The sequence below is a fragment of the Python bivittatus genome, unplaced genomic scaffold (genome assembly GCF_059951505.1).
Source record: "Python bivittatus isolate LINGU-HERP-01145 unplaced genomic scaffold, Pbiv_v1 ctg000080_np1212, whole genome shotgun sequence".
NCBI lineage: Eukaryota > Metazoa > Chordata > Lepidosauria > Squamata > Pythonidae > Python > Python bivittatus.
The window spans coordinates 89579558-89597151 of record NW_028277035.1 but is presented as its reverse complement, the minus strand read 5'-3'; the positions used below and the strand labels follow the sequence as shown (position 1 = coordinate 89597151).

The 17594-nt window shown below is 42.7% G+C and overlaps 1 long non-coding RNA gene across 1 annotated transcript; it reads right to left on the bottom strand.

Moving 5' to 3' along the window:
- Positions 1-6274: 6274 nt before the first annotated feature.
- LOC148216798 (uncharacterized) lies at positions 6275-7859 on the bottom strand. The gene is made up of 3 exons (XR_015795092.1): positions 7478-7859; positions 6895-6992; positions 6275-6688 (listed from the first exon to the last, which is right to left on the bottom strand). It is a non-coding gene; the product is annotated as an uncharacterized LOC148216798 (long non-coding RNA).
- Positions 7860-17594: the final 9735 nt, after the last annotated feature.

Below are 17594 nucleotides of genomic sequence, written 5' to 3'. Positions count from 1 at the left end.
ATACTGCCACTGACCATGTTTTCCTGGAAACTAAAAACCAATATTATCAAGATTACAGGAAGAAAGAAATAAGAGCTGTTATGGTGCTCTTTTTAGTAAATATGCTGGAGGGCCTTTCTTTCCTTGCTAATGGATTGCAAAGTATTTGTGTAAAGTTTGTTCAAGCAGGAATTATTGGAACTGACAAAGGCACACTTGGAATTGGGGAGAGCTGGTTCTCACCAGTGAAATACCAGTTAATACTTTGCAGTTCTGTTTTATTCATCAAAGGTGAAAACAACAACAGATACCTAGAGGCCCATAGCTTCATAGGTTGGGCCTGTCACCTTAACAAGAGAAAGCAACTGTCAAAAAATGTGCAGGGGTGAAAATGATTTTGTCTGCTTGGACACAGATGTCATGCATTCCTTCGCAAACACAACATTCAAACCCAAATCGCTAACTCTGCCCCACATCTCTTCTGTCAACACTATTCCAGACCTAATAACATCATCTTCATCAGGTACTCATTTATTGTCCGATCTTGGTGTCACCATCTCTCAACAAGCCCCACTGCATTTTTGATGATCAGTCTGGCCAGTCCCAATGAACAAGAAGATACGGACACAAATCGACCATCAGAAACTGCAATATCCAAAACCTATAAAAAACGCTGATTTTTTTTTCTGCACGCTACATTCATTAATCAGATCATCTGTGCAAGAATATATCACCAATAACTTTAGTCAATGGCCTCTTTCTCTAAGTACATTTCAAGGTCTGCAGATCCTACATTTAATTTTCATCTGGGTCCTCTTTTCTAATTCTCCCCTGATCCTTTCTCAACTGTCAGTGTGTGCATAATGCTTTTCTACATCTCTGTTGAAGTCCATGAAGGTTACATGATAAAAAATGTGTTAGTCCTGAAGGTGTCACAAGATTAGGGCAACCAGAATTAGGCTACAAAAAACTGGATGACCACTGGATGACAGGAGAGAGATACATAAGCTCATAGCTGCCATTTAGTGGCCATCCGTATTTTTGCATCATAGATCTGGTTGCCCAACCCAAGATATTTTTTTAAACTCATGTAGACATTTGGGATTGTTCAATGTGCTTCCGTCCACTGAAATCAACAAGGAGTTTGTTTATTTATTTATTTAATTTATATGCTGCCCATCTCACTAGGCTGCTTTCAGGGAGGAATAAGAAGGATGTCCAATTATAATCAATGGGATGGATTCCAAGTGAGTTTTGAGAAACCATGATTCAATGATGGCTTGTGAGCATCCTGGTTAAATTGAAGAGAATCTTTTTTGTTCTTTACTAAAAGAGGGGAAGACAACCTGCGGCGTTCCAGATGTTGCTTAGGAAGCACGGGCTAAAAGATGCTATAGGACTGTGGTTCAGCAACATCTGGAAAGTCACAAGCTGCCTATCCCTGTACTAGGGAGCGATTGCATCCAAACCAATGGCTCCAGGTTCTTAACACCACTAATCTAAAGACACCATGAACCCATTCCTATATTTCTCTCTTTAATAAGTTTTCCATGTCAAGAAAAGAAATGAGCAAAGCGATAAGAAAATACAAGGTAAGGGTGCCTAGAGCCCCATAATATTTTGTGGATGAGGCAGGGCAATTACCCAATCAAAGCCTCTCTTGGAAACACCCTAGAATAATGATCAGTTCAGAGTCTGTGTTGAGCTATAAGCCACGCAGATGAGAAGAGCTAATTTTAGCCATCCTTTTTCGCTCCCCTATGCCTCTCCCTGCAGCAGGGATTTGCAGGCGTGCACAGGCAATTACACTGGGCCGTCAAAAGACGCAAAAAGGATTCCTCTTTGTGGATCTGTGCAGCCAAAAAGCTTTTAGAAGCACAGTCAGAGGTCAGCTGTGCTTTTATCCAGGGCAGGAGAAAGTAGTAGCAGAGATGATGCAAATAATTAATCATGACAGCAAATGAAAAACAAGTTACATCATGGAAATAATTAGCAATCGTGATTCCTATTGACGGATTTCAACACCTTCCCAGCTATGCCTCCATACTCTGCTGGTTGGGAATTGTGGAGCTGCAGTCTTGACACAGAAAAAGGGGTGCCGCGGTTATACATTTAGCAAGTTTAAGAAGCTGCCAGTCTCTTTGGGGATTGGAATATTTAGTTTTGATTCTTGCTGCAATAGATTTTGCACATTATGTTACTCGGCTTTTAAAGCAGATGGTCAGCTAAGCCACTTGATTATCTCAAGGATGCAGCAATTTGTGTTACTATGGCAGAGATTTTGTGATATCTTACAATAATATTTTGTATTGTTTCTATTATAGTAGTGAATTCACTGGTAAATCAGTGACTATTGATAAGTATAAAATATAAGGTTTTTTTCCCTTCTTAGTTTGTTTTCTTCCTTCCTTCCTTCCTTCCTTCCTTCCTTCCTTCCTTCCTTCCTTCCTTCCTTCCTTCCTTCCTTCCTTCCTTCCATAAGACTAAAGATTGTTTTTTTTAGAAAAAATAAAGATATTAAATATAAAAAATTAAAAAGTATCTACATGCTGGTCAAACTATTTGCTTAGTGTTCCAAAAATATTCGTGTGCCATCTTGGGAAAACTTTATTTTAAAAGATGGCATCTACATTTTTAAAAAATAAGACAATAACTCTGCTTCTAAATGATGTAAGGCTACTATCTTTCCAACCTGTTATTTGTAGCTACACCTTTTAGCAGTTGCTTGCTGAGCTAATATTAGCTGATTACTGTAGAAGATTTGAAGCCAGGCCAAAGGGTGTAAATTTCAAGATTATAGACAGGAATGAGCAACATCACGGTCAGGGAAGGGAGGGAGGGAGGGAGGGAATTTCTTTATCTCAGAAGTATATACAAGCAGAGAATAAAATATTTCAAAATTGAAGACCAACTGCAGCAAAAAGATCTGCCTTACATATCTCCTTTCACTTTTCCTTAAGTTCTCAGAGTAGAGAAGTACAGATATTTTTACATTTTGTCATGTCCCTGTGTATGAGGTTTAGCTGACTTCCATCCCACTTTTGGAGGGGAGAGGGAAAAAACCTCTATTTTTATGTAGTATATATCCTGCATGGTGTTTTCTGTATTTTTCTATTTCATAATGCAATGTAATTCCATTAACATAGTGGTAACATCCATATCTCTCTAATGTCACATCTCTCTCTCTCTCTCTCTCTCTCTCTCTCTCTCTCTCTCTCTCTCTCTCTCTCTCTGAGAGCTTAAGGGAAGGTGAACCACGTATATCATTCAGAGAGCTTCTATATATTCCTTCCTGCAACCACTGAGCAGCAGGAACTGGATAGCTCTTAAAGCTAACACACTGTGCATAATGCACTAAAGTGCAATGATCCATGACTTCAATTCCTGGTAGAGGGCTTGAGCCCCATAACAAACAAGCACTGCTATCTCCTTTCCAAAATACAGCCCTGGTGGGCATTAACTAGGGTTGCAACAAAGGCCTGTGGGCATCTCAGGGTCACTGATTCTTTCCCATCCTAATTTCCTGTTCAGTCTTTTCCATCTCCCTCGTTTGCATTAAAGAAAAGCTTCTTACGCAACACAACTGACCTGCCTGGGGCAAAGCCACCGCACAAAACCCTAACTTCTTCCCTGGCAAATTGCCCAGCATTGAAAATTGTAGTAGGACAGAATCTTTCCCAGGTAGGAGGTCCTGCCTTTCAGCAACTTCTGAGTTTTTACCCTTCACGTTCCTCTAAACTGCAAGGAATATCTTGACCTCTGTATCTTTCATAGAATTGCAGAGAAAATAACTGCTATGCAAATATCTCCTTCCTGAATCCCTTGCCTCCAATGGTGCCATTGGCCATATGGATTAGAAATGATGGGGCTTGTAGTCCAAAGTGGAAGGCACAGAGTTGGGGGAAGCTGTCTAATGTGATTTGTATAATTAGGTATCAGGCCTAACTTTGCCCACACCAGAAAGCTGTAGCAACATCTTCTCAACGAATCAGATGTCTTTTCCAGCTTTGGTGACTAAGGTTTTTTGAACTGGAGACACTGAGTATTCAACCTGGACTTTCTGCAAGCAAATTAAGCATTTGCTGTGGCTGTTGCATAGCTTTGGCTGCTGCAGGCCAACCTTCAGAAATTCCCTTTTCTACACATTTTCTAAATAGCCCTGGACCCTTCAGTCTCTTCATCAAGACATGATCCATGAAGCTGAGAATCTGTACATAGGAAGATGGATCATTATTTAAACAACTGCACAAGTTTTACAATCTTTGCCCTCAAATCTGCATTTATATGCTGATTAGGTTAGACCGCTGAGAAGTCTCCAGATAGGTTGGGTGACAACTCCCATAAATCACAGCCAGAGGAGTCAATGGGCAGCAATTCTGGGAATTGTAGTTCTAAACATTTCAAAAGCACTACTCCTACTTTACAAAATTGATCTGTATGCAAAAGGAGTATTCAATAGAATATTTTGTAACAATTTCTAAAAATACAGCTGAGTAGTGGGAACCAAACGAGAAGACAACTAGATAGGATTCTCTTAGCTCTTCCATAATTGCAAAGCAAATTCTGGGGAGTTTCCTCTTAGAAACTTTTCCTCAACAATATTAGCAAATTTCCTTCCTTCCTACAGAGAGCAAGGAATATGACCTTGATGAAGAGATGCAAACTCTGTGCCTAGGAGACAGGGGCTAAAGTACTTTTTAAATCCAGAATGTCCAGATAACATTCAGAAGTTGCTCAGATGCCTCCTTAATTCACTGGAGTATAAGAAGGGGAGGAGGTATGGCACAATCAGACTGGCAAGATTCTGTTATTATAGCTAATCTTAATAAAAGTAATTTCAGCCTTACTGCAGAGTTGATTTCCTGGTCTGGTCAACCTAGTGGGGCTGACCCACCCTTCCTTCCTTCCAAGGGCATCTGAGAGGGGCAGTAGCATCAAAAAAGTCAAGACCACTCTCTTTTTATGTGTGTTGACACACATGAAAATTGTGGGTCTTCAATAACATGGCCACAGCTCCCTTCATCCTTTTATTGACCCCTCACCCCTATGAACACCTCTGCACTCTTTCCAACTTACATCTGAATGTATTTATTTTTAAGGCTGGCCTTGGAATAACTGATGCTCTTTAAGTGGGTTGGACTACTTCTTCCATCACTCTTGAGGAATTCTAAGAATCATCACATTCTACATGCATTCGAGAGCAGAGATGGGAGAGCTCACATGTTTGCTTTTTACACTGACGTATGTATCAGTATATGCTAATTTTTCCTTGAGATTGGACAATGATCATCATCTCTCTCTGTAATCGTGCAACTATCACTCCAGAAGGTCCTGGGCTGTTTCAGCATGATTCAGCAAGTGATGACATAGGAATACAACCAGTTGAAAACAAACAGGGAAAGCTATGGAAAGAGAGGGTCGGTTTTTATACAGGATACTGTATGGGGCATTCCTTGAATGTGGAGGTGCAAGTAGGACAGAGCAGGGTGTAGACGTTTGTCCCCAGCTCAGTGAAGCAAGATATGGGCCCCTGTGGAGGCTCTTGGTCTGATCCTTCAATTCAAACTAACTGAATTGATCACAAGCCAACAGGTTTTCTCCCTGCCTCCAGTCCCTCGATGCAATGCTTGCTTTAGGCTTTCATGAGCTGGTTCAGAGCCAGAGATTAGTCATGGGGATTAGCTTTGCTGCTGCTAAACCACCCACACATTGCACATGGCCCAGCAGCAGTGCGGAAAAGGCAGAGCTACATTCTGGCCCACAGATCTGGGTCAAAATATCAACAAATCCATTTTGTGACCATGTCTCCTGAAGGTCAAGAATACACCTACTTTCCCAAAAACAATATACAATGAGAAGCCTTCTGGACTAATGACAGGAGGGTTAAGGAGGTTCATGCTCCAACAGTGGACTCTATGCTTGGCATGCAGGGATGGCTGTAGCATCTGGCAGAGCAACATGGTTGCCTCCAGCAGCTGATATGGACAGACAGCAACAGAAACAGCAAGAAGCTGGTGGAAAAGTTCATATGCCATGGAGCTTCTGAGCAAGCCTGCTGCCTTCTGGAGCGGTAAAGGAAACATCCCCGTCACAATGTTTGGAGCCACCTGGAATAGAATATCCTCCTCCTCCTCCTCCTCCTCCTCCTCCTCCTCCTCCTCCTCCTCCTCCTCCTCCTCCTCCTCCTCATCTTTTTAAAAACAGAATCAGAATCAAAGTGTCTTTTTTTTAATCATATCTTGGATGTTTATTTTAAATATCTCTTCAATGAGAAGAAAACCATTTGAATATTTCAGCCCTGACCTTTTCGGTAACCTCACAGCATCTCTGCTGTGATTATTGTACAGTAGTCTTTTTTTTTTTTCTCCCCAATATGCAGCGGCAGTTGAAAAAAAGTTGCTCAACCCTGTTTAAATAATACCGAGTCATTGAGTCAATAGCCTGGCTAAGTCAATGGCAACTTTCTCCTTTCCTAAACAGAAGCCAAAGAAAGCTTACAATAATGCTATATCTTTGGACCAGAAAGTCTCTCATAAATAGGATCTTGATTAACCTTAATTACTGAGTTCCAACTCCATGCACGTGCTGTTCATTCCATTCATTTATGAATTGGGTTCTCGTCTTCTCCCGGGATGGCCTCTTAACACAGGCCTGCATCTCTTTTCTCCAAGTTCAAGTGATCATGAAGAGGCTGGAGGTTGGGTTGTACCTAAGGGGACAGCACTCATTTAAGTCATGGAATCTGAACCTAGGGAGGCAGCTGGGGAGAAGTCATGATATATTATTGCCCATTTGGGCAACCCACTAGTAGGTGAAGGGGAGAGCAGAGCCGTGCCCACAAATCCTGTCCTTCCATCACATCCTTGTCAGTATGTCCCCTGTCCTGTTGTTGAAGGTCTCAAATGGGGAACTTACTCTATGCATCCAGGCCTATCTCATGCTTCAGAATCCTGTATATACAAAATTCCAGATAATGGGGACCTTCATCTAGTGGACAGCATTCCTCTCGGCAGCTGTGGATGGAAAACAGAGTTCAGGATCATCAAGGACATAATAGAGGAGTTGGAGTCAGGTAGCCCAGCCCATGTCCCCATTCTGTGTTGGTTAGGGATGCTGGGAGTTGGAAGGCATCAGGTTGGAGAAAATTGCAGTAAAGCTTTCCAGTTACCTAACCTAGAGGGCCTGGAATGGAATGAACTTTATCTAGGTTTGTTGGGGTTGCCCATACAAGGAGAAATGTCCAGATGAAAACTGCCCTTCTCTTCCCACCCCCAGCAGAATCTGACTGAGTGTAAGGCAGCTTCATCTCCTCTCTATCTTTCTAATCATTTAAGGAAGTGTGTGAGAGAAGAGGCATTAATGCTGCGTCTATTAGCTTGCTTAATTTGGTCCTATTTGATTCACTCTCCCAATGCAATGTTGTTCCAAAAACAGCTATGTGGGTAAGAGAGGGAGGGTATATTTGGATCTTCTTCTTTTCTTCCTATGTCCAACAAACCTTCCCAGCCTTGAGTCCTCCAGGTGTCTCAGAAGGACAATTCTTAGAATACCCAGAGTTCCCACATTCCCTGGAAATCTTCGGAGTTGTGCTTCCAGTGCACTGTGTAGAACCACAAAGATGACCTCCTTGGAGAAGGAACGTGGCACTTAAGAAAACATGAACTGAGCCTGGGAAAGGGAAGGAGGCATTAGCAGGAAACTTAAAAGTGACTCTGCTTAACTTTCTCTGGCATAAGAGAGAAAAAAGAGAAAACGCTGTCAGGCTTTCAAGATGCTGTTCCTAGAGCCTTTATCAACAACACCGTATTTCTTGAGTCTGTTTCCTGATCTGGCCTGGCTTCTTCCAAAGGGCTGACACACACCTGGAAGGTATCAGAAGATAACCAACGTAGCATTCCCCCCCGCGCCCCCCCCCCATCTGTTTTAATCTTCTCAGAGCTGCCGTGTCTGTTTAGGGCTTGTATGTCTTCCTCATCGTGAATATTAGCAAATCCTGGGCAGACTGGGTATGGGTTGCAGCTTGAAAGGACAGACTCTCCTGCATCTGCACAGCCCCTCCTCTGGTGATGGGCCATATAAAATAATTACCTTGGGCACTGAGCACAGATTGGTGATGCTCTGGCCAAGATTTTGAGGTCCAGGTTTAAGGCTCCACTCAACCAGAGTTCCCTGGGTGACTTTGGTAGAGCCAGTCACTCAGCTCGACCTGTCTCACACCATTATTATGAAGATGAGATGGCAGAAGCTCCATACGGGCTCTCTTGAGTATGCAGAGGAAGGAAGGGAGGAAAGGAGGAAGTTTGGTCTAATCGTTAAGGCACCAGACTAGAAAGCAGGAGACGGTGAGTTCTAGTCCCACCTTAGGCATTGTCAGGGAAAAAACCACGTTAAACACGGGAGGCAGACACACCATAAAACAAGTCACTTCAAAGTTCTAAAAGCTTTATCAAATGTTAGTTCAACAAGCAAGTAAAATTCAACCAATAGCATACAAGGTACTTAGATTCACATTGCAATGCCCACCACCACGAGCAAGCGGTCAGTAAGACAGCTTAGCCATGTGGCACCGACCCCCTCAGATGCAATCCTTTTTATCCTCAAAAACTACAAACCACAGACATGACTCCTAGGTTTATCATGGACCATAACTTCCTCGGTGCTAATTTTACCATACTTTCCTGTTCTATTTGTCCCTGTCACATCTGTTCCCATCAACAAGTTTGCTTAGTCTTGCATTTGACATTTCCTGTCATTGCTCTAAAGGTCATAAGAAGCTAACCTGGCTTCATTAAATGCAATCAAAACTAACATTAAAACATATAGAAGGCTACTAATAATTTTCCTCTCACAGCATGAAAGGTGTTTGGGTGACTTTGGCCAGTCCCTCTCACTTAGCCCAATTCACCTCATAGGGTTGTTGTTGTGGGGAAAATAGGAGGAGAAGGAGTATTAGGTATGTTCACCACCTTGAGTTATACAGATAATAAAGGTGGGATAAAAAAATATTAGAAGACAGAAAGATAAGAGTTGTTTCCATCACATGATATCCCTGGAAGCTCCAGATGACTTCTATTGGTCATCAGTCCAACTAACTTCCTTTGTTCTTATGTCCAACAAGCCTTCCCAGCCTTGAGTCTTCCAGATGTCCCACATCCTCTGGGAATCTTGGAAGTTGTGCCTCCAGTGCTTCCTAGATAATCAGCAGCTATCTCTGGATGACTTCTTTTGGGCACTGGGAATTCTCATCATCCCTGATCATTGGCCAAAATATCTGGGCTATCCCCAAAACTGGAAGACCCTAACTTACCTAGCCCTGTTATGCATGTTTAGTAGACTCCTACATCGAAGTCTAAGTAGATCAGTTTTCACTGCCTGACATTTCTTTTACTGTTTTTCTCTTCCCAGCTTGGCATCACTCCTCAAATTCTCTGTGCGTGAAGTCAAAGCCAATATTATCTAATAGTGGAGAGCCAAGGAGAATACGTCTCACAGTTGAAAAAGCAAAAGGAAAGCTGAGTATATTTTAAGGAAATGCCCAGGCTGCTTACATGCTTTGAGCTAAAAAAACAAAACACAAAACCTCTTCACAAATGTGTAAACACTCCATTTGCATCTCAGCCAGGTCAGTTGCCAACTTGTACAATAACACAGGCTGCCCCTTGTTCAGATTATAATGAGAAACTATGTATCCTGTATGTTTTTTTTTTTAGCGGGAAGGACATCCCATCATTTTTACTGAGCTTTCTCTGTAAGTCCATGGCACGCGCCACCAGCTTTAGAGCAAATATGCTTGGATAGAAGCCATGTTTAAAATGGCTTTAAGAGTCCCCTAGATTAGGAAGAGGCAGCCTGAGGGCCACATGGGCCCCAGCAGCTCATTGACAAGCCCTGTGCCCTCAGAGAAGGGACAGGTCTGAACATTTTCTGAGCATTTTTTGTTCTTTGGGGGGTATTTTATGGGTTCCGAAGGACGGAATTGGTGACTTAAGCCTGGCAGAAGTTTGATATCCATAGCAGCTCTTAAAATATCTGCACCTGTGGACTGCCTAGTACAATTCTCTTCTCCTGAGAAATCTTTGGAAGAAGGGCCCACCAGAAAGGAAGGTCCTTTCTGACAGCCCTATAGCAAAGCATTATCTAGCCCAGTGTTTCTCAACCTTGGCCATTTTAAGATGTGTGGGCTTCAATTCCCAGAATTCCCCAGCCAGCATGGCTGGCTGGGGAATTCTGGGAGTTGAAGTCCACACGTCTTAAAATGGCCAAGGTTGAGAAACACTGATCTAGCCCATGTCTACATAATAACAGCACCCATTCAATTCAATTCACCTGTTCTTGGGTAAGGGAGTTCAGGTCTGCCATCTACCTCTCAACCTGGTGAGGAGGGAACTAAGAGAGAATAAGAGCAAGGAATATCTTAGCAGGTGACAACATCTGCCTGGCCATGTCTGGGCTCGAAAGCTAAGTGGGGCTGAGCTTGGTTGGTACTTACAGTACATAGGAGAGCACGAGAGAATTTCAGAGCTGTAGGCTAGACTGGAAAGTGGGGGGAAAGCCCAAAACTCACCAGGAAAAAGGAATGGCAAACCTTTTCTATATTGCTGCCAAGATATTTGCGTCAATATGCAATTGCATGGAGTTGGCTTGGCTGCAAAGAGTCTATCTTAAATACTTCTCATTCCTTTCATCCGTGCTACCACTCCCTTGGTAACGAATCTTGGGAATGTACACAAATATTTGAAACCAACATGAAACCTACTTTACAATATGCTCAGCTCTAGCTTAACAACGATCATTTTGCCAAATATTTGGCTGTTGGAACCTAAATGGTGCAGGAAGGGAGTCGCTCTCTTTTTGCTTGGTCCTCGTTCCTTGCTATATTTCCTCCCGTGATCTTCTGCTCTGTGCATCTTCTGTTGGCAGAGAGACTCTGGTTTCTTTTTAGAAACTTTGTCCATGTTCTCTTGCTAATCATGAAAACTTCAACTGCTGTCCTAAACATGTCCATGGTAATGGACTTTGGGTAGAGGAAGGGAAGAAGGGAGGAAGGGAGGAAGGGGGAAAAGACTGTGGAAGGAAGGAAGGAAGGAAGGAAGGAAGGAAGGAAGGAAGGAAGGAAGGAAGGAAGGAAGGAAGGAAGGAAGGAAGGAAGGAAGGAAGGAAGGAAGGAAGGGAGGGAGGGAGGGAGGGAGGGAGGGAGGAAGGAAGGAAGGAAGGAAGGAAGGGGGAAAAGACTGTAGAAGGGAGGGAGGGAGGGAGGGAGAAAAGAGCTGAGGGAGGGAGGGAGAAAAGAGCTGAGGCAGGCAGGCAGGCGGGAAGGAAGGGAAGGAATGATTAGAACAATCCTGAAAGTTAGGATGACCACATTTGGATGCAAAGCTCTGAACAACCAGTAGATGGCAGCAAAGAGATACCATTTTCTATCATTCTTTGCTATAATGTGGTTCTCCAGATCCAGTAACCCATTGAAAGGGAGAAGTCACTTTACCCATTTAATTTCATTTTTCCCCAAAGGGTTACATGCGGAGATATGCGAGGACGTAACTGCGCTCCTCCTTGCAATTGATTTTTAAAAAATCTTTAACATTCCAAGATCATCTCGAAACTCAGGGGCCATCACCGTTGCCTTTGCTGGGTCAGGGCATTGCACCGGCGTGCCTCTTGCCCCACCCAGGATGCCAAAAATCTCAGAACAGACATCAGCCTTCATCATAAGGCCGCAGGGAGGGGAGGGGGATGGCCTCATCCTTCCTAATGGCAGGGTGAGGCCAGGGCAGGGCTCTGCATCTAAAATAATGCAGCAATAACAGAAAGGGCACGCCTTTGCCTCAGCAATAAGCCATGCGCTCTTGGAGTTAGGCATTACCAACCATAATGTATGGCTCCAGCACAAGATATGCATTGGCTGCATTCAGACATTGCACTAAGCTTTGGTTTGCTTTATTGAATAAGCCATAATTGGATAGATTTCCATAACGGGCTAAGCCATTCCGCAGAGTTCCAGAATCAGCTCGAATGTCCATTTTCCCATGTGGTTATCTGTATTCTATCTTGGAGCTTATTTACAGTATTTCTGACTCAGCTGCAGTCTATCTGAAACTGGGGAAAAGAAAGGTTATCCTTTTTGCGAGCTGGAAGCACGGCAGAGCTTACGGCCAGCTTGTTTTCCTCTTGGTGGGAACTCAGGCCTTGCCCTGTCTTTTGGTTCCCGGGCTTCGGGTGACATAATTCTGTTCGCGGGTCCTTAAAGGGGCAGGATGTCCTGACAGCTTTACAGGTCCCCCGCATAGCAACCTACTGATTCCTTTTTAAAATGCATCTGGCATTGATTTAGACTGTTTTGACTCTTTCCAGATCCTTGCAACTGGGCCCGGATGTACAGTAGGCCTGGCAATGGAGGACGGGTGAAACTGACAAAAGTTCTGTGTCCAAAGTGTTGGGCTGGTTGGATTTATTCCCAGATAGCTTTCCCTTTTCTCTGGCGTGGAAGGATTTTTGTGGCTCCAACACCATCTCACTCACACATAGCCTCCCACTGCACGGAATCTATAGTATCCGGTTCCTGATGCTGGAATCTCTCCCCTGTTTCTGCTCCAACCACCCAGTGAAATGCCCCCATGGTGGCAGCTACTGGGGAAAAACGGCCAAGGTGCTCTTTCCGTCCACTGTCAGAACTAGTGCAATGCTTCCAAACACTCCAGAGGAAGAAGAAGATCGCTTCTTGGTCTTGCAACAACCTCTTGGTAAATTACTCAGAATTTTATTTATGCTTTGCAAGCAATCCAGGCAAATGTGGTCTGGACTGGGAAGGGAAGAGAGCCCGGGGTTTATTTGATTTAATTTTGAACCGTGGGGTTTTTCGTTGTTGTTTCAAGACCTGCAACAGCAGAACACTGATGGAATGTGCCTTACCGGTCAATTGAAGGGGAAGCGACGATGGTCATAATTTCACCCTAGGCATGGTGATAAATCTCTCTGTAGAAATGCAACCGTGCCCTCGTAAGCTTAGCTGGGGCAGATTCAAGGACGCAGCTCAGATAGAGAAGTTGTTTTTCTTGCAGCTGCAAAACAAGCATTTGTAACAATGATCAACTCCTGCAGAATCTAGGAGTCTAGCCCTGTTTCTATATCAGCTCCAGAATTTCAATCCCACATTCCTTTTTCCCCCCCTCCTCTTACGTGGTAATGGACTCATTTCTTAGCTCTGGGTGTTGAGGACCTCTGTTTTACTTCTTGTGTCTTGCTGGCTTCAACTCATGGTCTTCCTCGCCTGAGAAGAGTTTCAGAATAGTCAGTGCAGGACTGAGAAGTGGAAACAGTCCGGTGTGGAAGTGCCTACGGCTTAGAAACCACAATCAATGAGTTTATACAACATGCTAAGCAAAACTCAAACAATCCACTTAGGACTTGATGCAATATGTGAACCAAACCTTTCAGTATGCACTAACAACTTGTGCTCATCATTAAAGAAATCTGCAAAATATTCCAAAAGCAAAGCACTTTATGTTCTCCTGTTTCACAACTTCAATGTAGTACAGTACTCAGTTGTATTATTCAAAAAAAAAAAAACAAGGAAAGAGAAAAGCAAATTTCTAGACCAAGTGATGGCAAATATTGGTTGCACAGCATGTAAGTTGGGGTCTCTAATCATTTGAAGCTAGCAATCATGTTTGGGGTAGTGGTTAAGATACCAGGCTAGAAACTGGGAGACCATGAGTTCTGGTCCCGCTTTAGGCACAAGACCATCCAGGTGACGCTGGGCCAGTCACTGTCCCTCAGCCCTAGGAAGAAGAAGGAGGCAAGAGCAAACCACTCCCAAAATTTTGCCAAGAAAACTGCAGGGACTTGTCCAGACAGTCATCAGGAGTCAAGATTGACTTGACCGCACACGCACACAATCATGTTTGAAGTCTCGAGAATAAGTATGTCACGAGCACTGTCACAGAATGACTGCCACACATGGAATGCCCAGCCACAAAGTGTCAATTGACTAAAAGACAAAGTGTAAAGCTCTTCCCTGACCTCTGAGATGCTTTCATCTTCCTCAGCTTCCCTTTGTCCTCTTCTGGGCAGATGGACAACTGGGGTACATCTGTTATTTTTATTTTGTAAGACTGCCTCCAGGACCTTGCAGGACCTGAGCCTTCTTGGAGGTCAATATTGTATTTATTTTTCAATCTGCTACCTTCCCATTTATTTATTTTTAATTCAAATATCTAAAACCTCAATAAATAAAATCCAGTTTGGGGACATCATCATCAACATCAATGATGTTGATGTCCCCAAACACATAATTTAGGAGATAGCCAACTCTCCTCTTGACATCTCTATAACAAATGCCAGAATTTTAGAGATGCTTTATTATACCCAACAAAACTTAGTATTACTCTTCAATTTCCATGATTTTCTCTAGAACTTGAACTGATATCACTTCTGCTCATAAAAGGTCATTGATACCCAATTTGGCTTATGAAATTATTTTCTCACGGCAATGCAATTGAAAACAGACAATTAAAGAGAAAACACACAGTATTCCTGTGGGCTGTTTGACATGGAACTTCTGCTTTTTCTCCAGGAAATAGTTGTGCTAAAATAGCTTATGGCAGATTGTGAATTTGCAATGCAAAGGTTTCCAGAATTGTGGTTGCTTCTGTTGAATTGAACCTCATAGGTCAAGTAAGCGTACGTGATGCTCAGCTGTGCTATTTCTGTTTTCCTTTCAATTATTGAACTCCAAGAGAAAAAACTATTTCCTATATCTTTGGAAATAGTCAAATTAATAATATTTCCTTGTTATTAATAATAACAATAGTGTATTATTTTCTGCTTAAAAATAAGATTTTGATTATTTCTAGTTAATAATGTTCTTTCAAAGTTATGTATTGAAGTAAGAATAATTTATGAAGATCCAAGGGGCAATGTCTGCTGGGGGTACGAGCTTGGGGAAGTCACGGTTGATTCTGGAAATGGAAAATAAAGCAGTTGGGGAAGATTTTGACCCAGAAAAGTAGATAGCTTTGTCTTTAGTCCTCTCTATTCATTCACTAATGAAAACAGAGGACCAACAACTACACTTTTTACTTTTCTAGGTAAAAACCTTCCTCAAAATGAATTTTGCTTCCACTAGAAGACAATATGTGTAGCTCAGGGTTGAGCTGTGGAGTCCTTGGTGCTCTCTGAGCTTGGTGGTTTGCTTCCAGACGTTTCATTGCCCGACTAGGTAACATCATCAGTGCGAGTGAATGTGGGGCTTGCTCCCTGTTTATATACAGTAGCTCCGGAGCAAACCCGCACACTCACTCACCCTGATATTACCTAGTCGGGCAATGAAACAACCAACCAAGCATTATCTAGTCGGGCAAGCAAACAACCAAGCTCAGAAACCCAGGACTCCACAATTTTGCTTCCCCTAGTCTGCAGTAATAGCAATGACAACCACTGCCTAGCATTTTATACAGCACAATCTAAGTAGGATCCCATTGAAAGTCATGGGCTTTAGGCTACTCACCATTTTTCAGACTGGTAATCCACTGTACATATCTAATGGCTTCTGGGGTGCCTTTCTGAACAGGGGTATCCACAGGATGTGGTTAAAAAAAAATCAAGATGGTCCAGGCCACAACAATGAGACTGAAGCTCTGAGCTTCAATTGCACTATTGCGTTGCCATCTTGATTTTTTTTTTACCACACCCTGTGGGCACTTCAGAATCATGGGATCATGGGATCATGGGATCATAGGGTTGAAAGTGACCTTGGAGGTCTTCTATTAGGAAACCTTATGCAGTACTTCATTTGCACCCTCATTCTCCTGGCACATTGCCAGGCTGCAAAAAAATTCTCAATTTAACTTATTGCTAAACACCGATAATAACCCCAAGCCCTCCAAAACAGTTTTTTCCTTTTCTCCCAAACCTTTTCTACAACTCTGCCAAACAGTGCCAGTCTCTCATGACAGTGTTCTGCATTTCTATCTAAAAAGTTCATCTCGGATGGGACCGTAAGCTGTTCGTATCCTGCCTCAATGGGTTGGTAAGGATCCAGCCTCTGAAAGGAAAGAATAAATAATAAGATGAAGCACCTTCTGCATCAGCTAAAAATGATCTTTGGTATGGCTGACTCAGAATCTTTGAAATCTTATTTTTATACTGAGAATTCAAACCTTCGGAATCGTTTTCTTATACTGAGAAATGGTATAAGTCTGAGTTCTTTCTAGTCTGAGTTCCTGTGGAATCATATGATTATTAAACTGGTTAAAAGTTCATAGTGTGTGTGGGGGGGGGTTGCTTCTTTTTTTAAATATATGTTGATTTCCTTTTTCTCACAAACAGATTAAGGATCGATTACAGACAGAATAAGAAATCTGTCCGTAGTCCATCCTTAACATTGATGTTCGCTGGATGACTAGACAATCCATCATTCTCCACCCAACCTACTTCACAAGGGTCTTGCAGTGGGGAAAAACTGGAAAGAAGAATACTGTGATAGCTGCCTTAACTCTTCTGGAGAAAAGGTGGAATATTCATCAATCAGTAGAGGTGAATATGTGTAGCTCAGGGTTGAACCAGCTAGGTAACATCTTCAGTGCTAAAACGGGATGGGGTTTGCTCTCTATTTATGTACAGCACATAAACAGAGAGCAAACCCCATCCCATTTTAGCACTGAAGATGTTACCTAGCCGGGTAATGAAATGTTTGCAAGAAAAAGCCAAGCTCCGAGAACCCCAAGGGCTCCACAGTTCATCAATCAGACAAACAAACAACCAGATACCCCTCCCCATTCATCCGATCAGCTTCCATTGAAATAAAATTTTCATAGACATGATTGAGATAGTCTACCTGACCGGGAATGAGATCTTCTTGTAAAGATGGCTTAAGGAGAAAATCCTGCCTCTCTATATAAAATATATCCTGCCAAGATCAAGGGCTGTGTTAAATCCCCAGAGTGCTTTTAAGTAATAAAAATAAAAAGCAGCTCGGGATCATTGGGCTGGGGGAGTGAATCTTGTCGAAAAAGAAATGTGCTGTGTGAGTTAGTTTTATTTCACACACATACCAAGAAAAAGTATTTGAAAGCTCAGTAAGACATAAAATGATCTTTGCTTCCCTAGAATCACAGAGGGAATGAATGATACAGCAGGGGGTAAAATGGGTTTACATATTTATTTCCCCCAACTTCCCATGTATTACAACATACATCTGTTCTGTTTTACTTTTATCTGTATTTTGAATAATGTTTTCAATTGCCTGCAGTGAATTTGGTCAGTATTTTGACCATAGAAGCTGCTCTGTGCAGAGGGCAGGGTGAGAAACATGTGGCCGTCCAGATGTTTGCTGAACTACAGCTCCCAGCAGCCCCAGCCAGCATAGTTCATGGTGAGAAATGGGAGGGGGGGTCGTTCAGCGACGTTTGCAGGATCACACGTTGCCGGCCGTTTGCATCTGTCTGTCTTGAAGTCGCTGGATACAAACCAGAACACAGAAGCATAAATGATAGCGTGAGTTACAAACTAGTTGCAGATTCTTCCCAATGTTGTGGCTTTTCCCCCCCCTTTTTCAGTCCTTCAGAGGGAGTGATTTAGACTGTTTCCAGGCAGATGGCTTCTAGTGCCACTAGTCA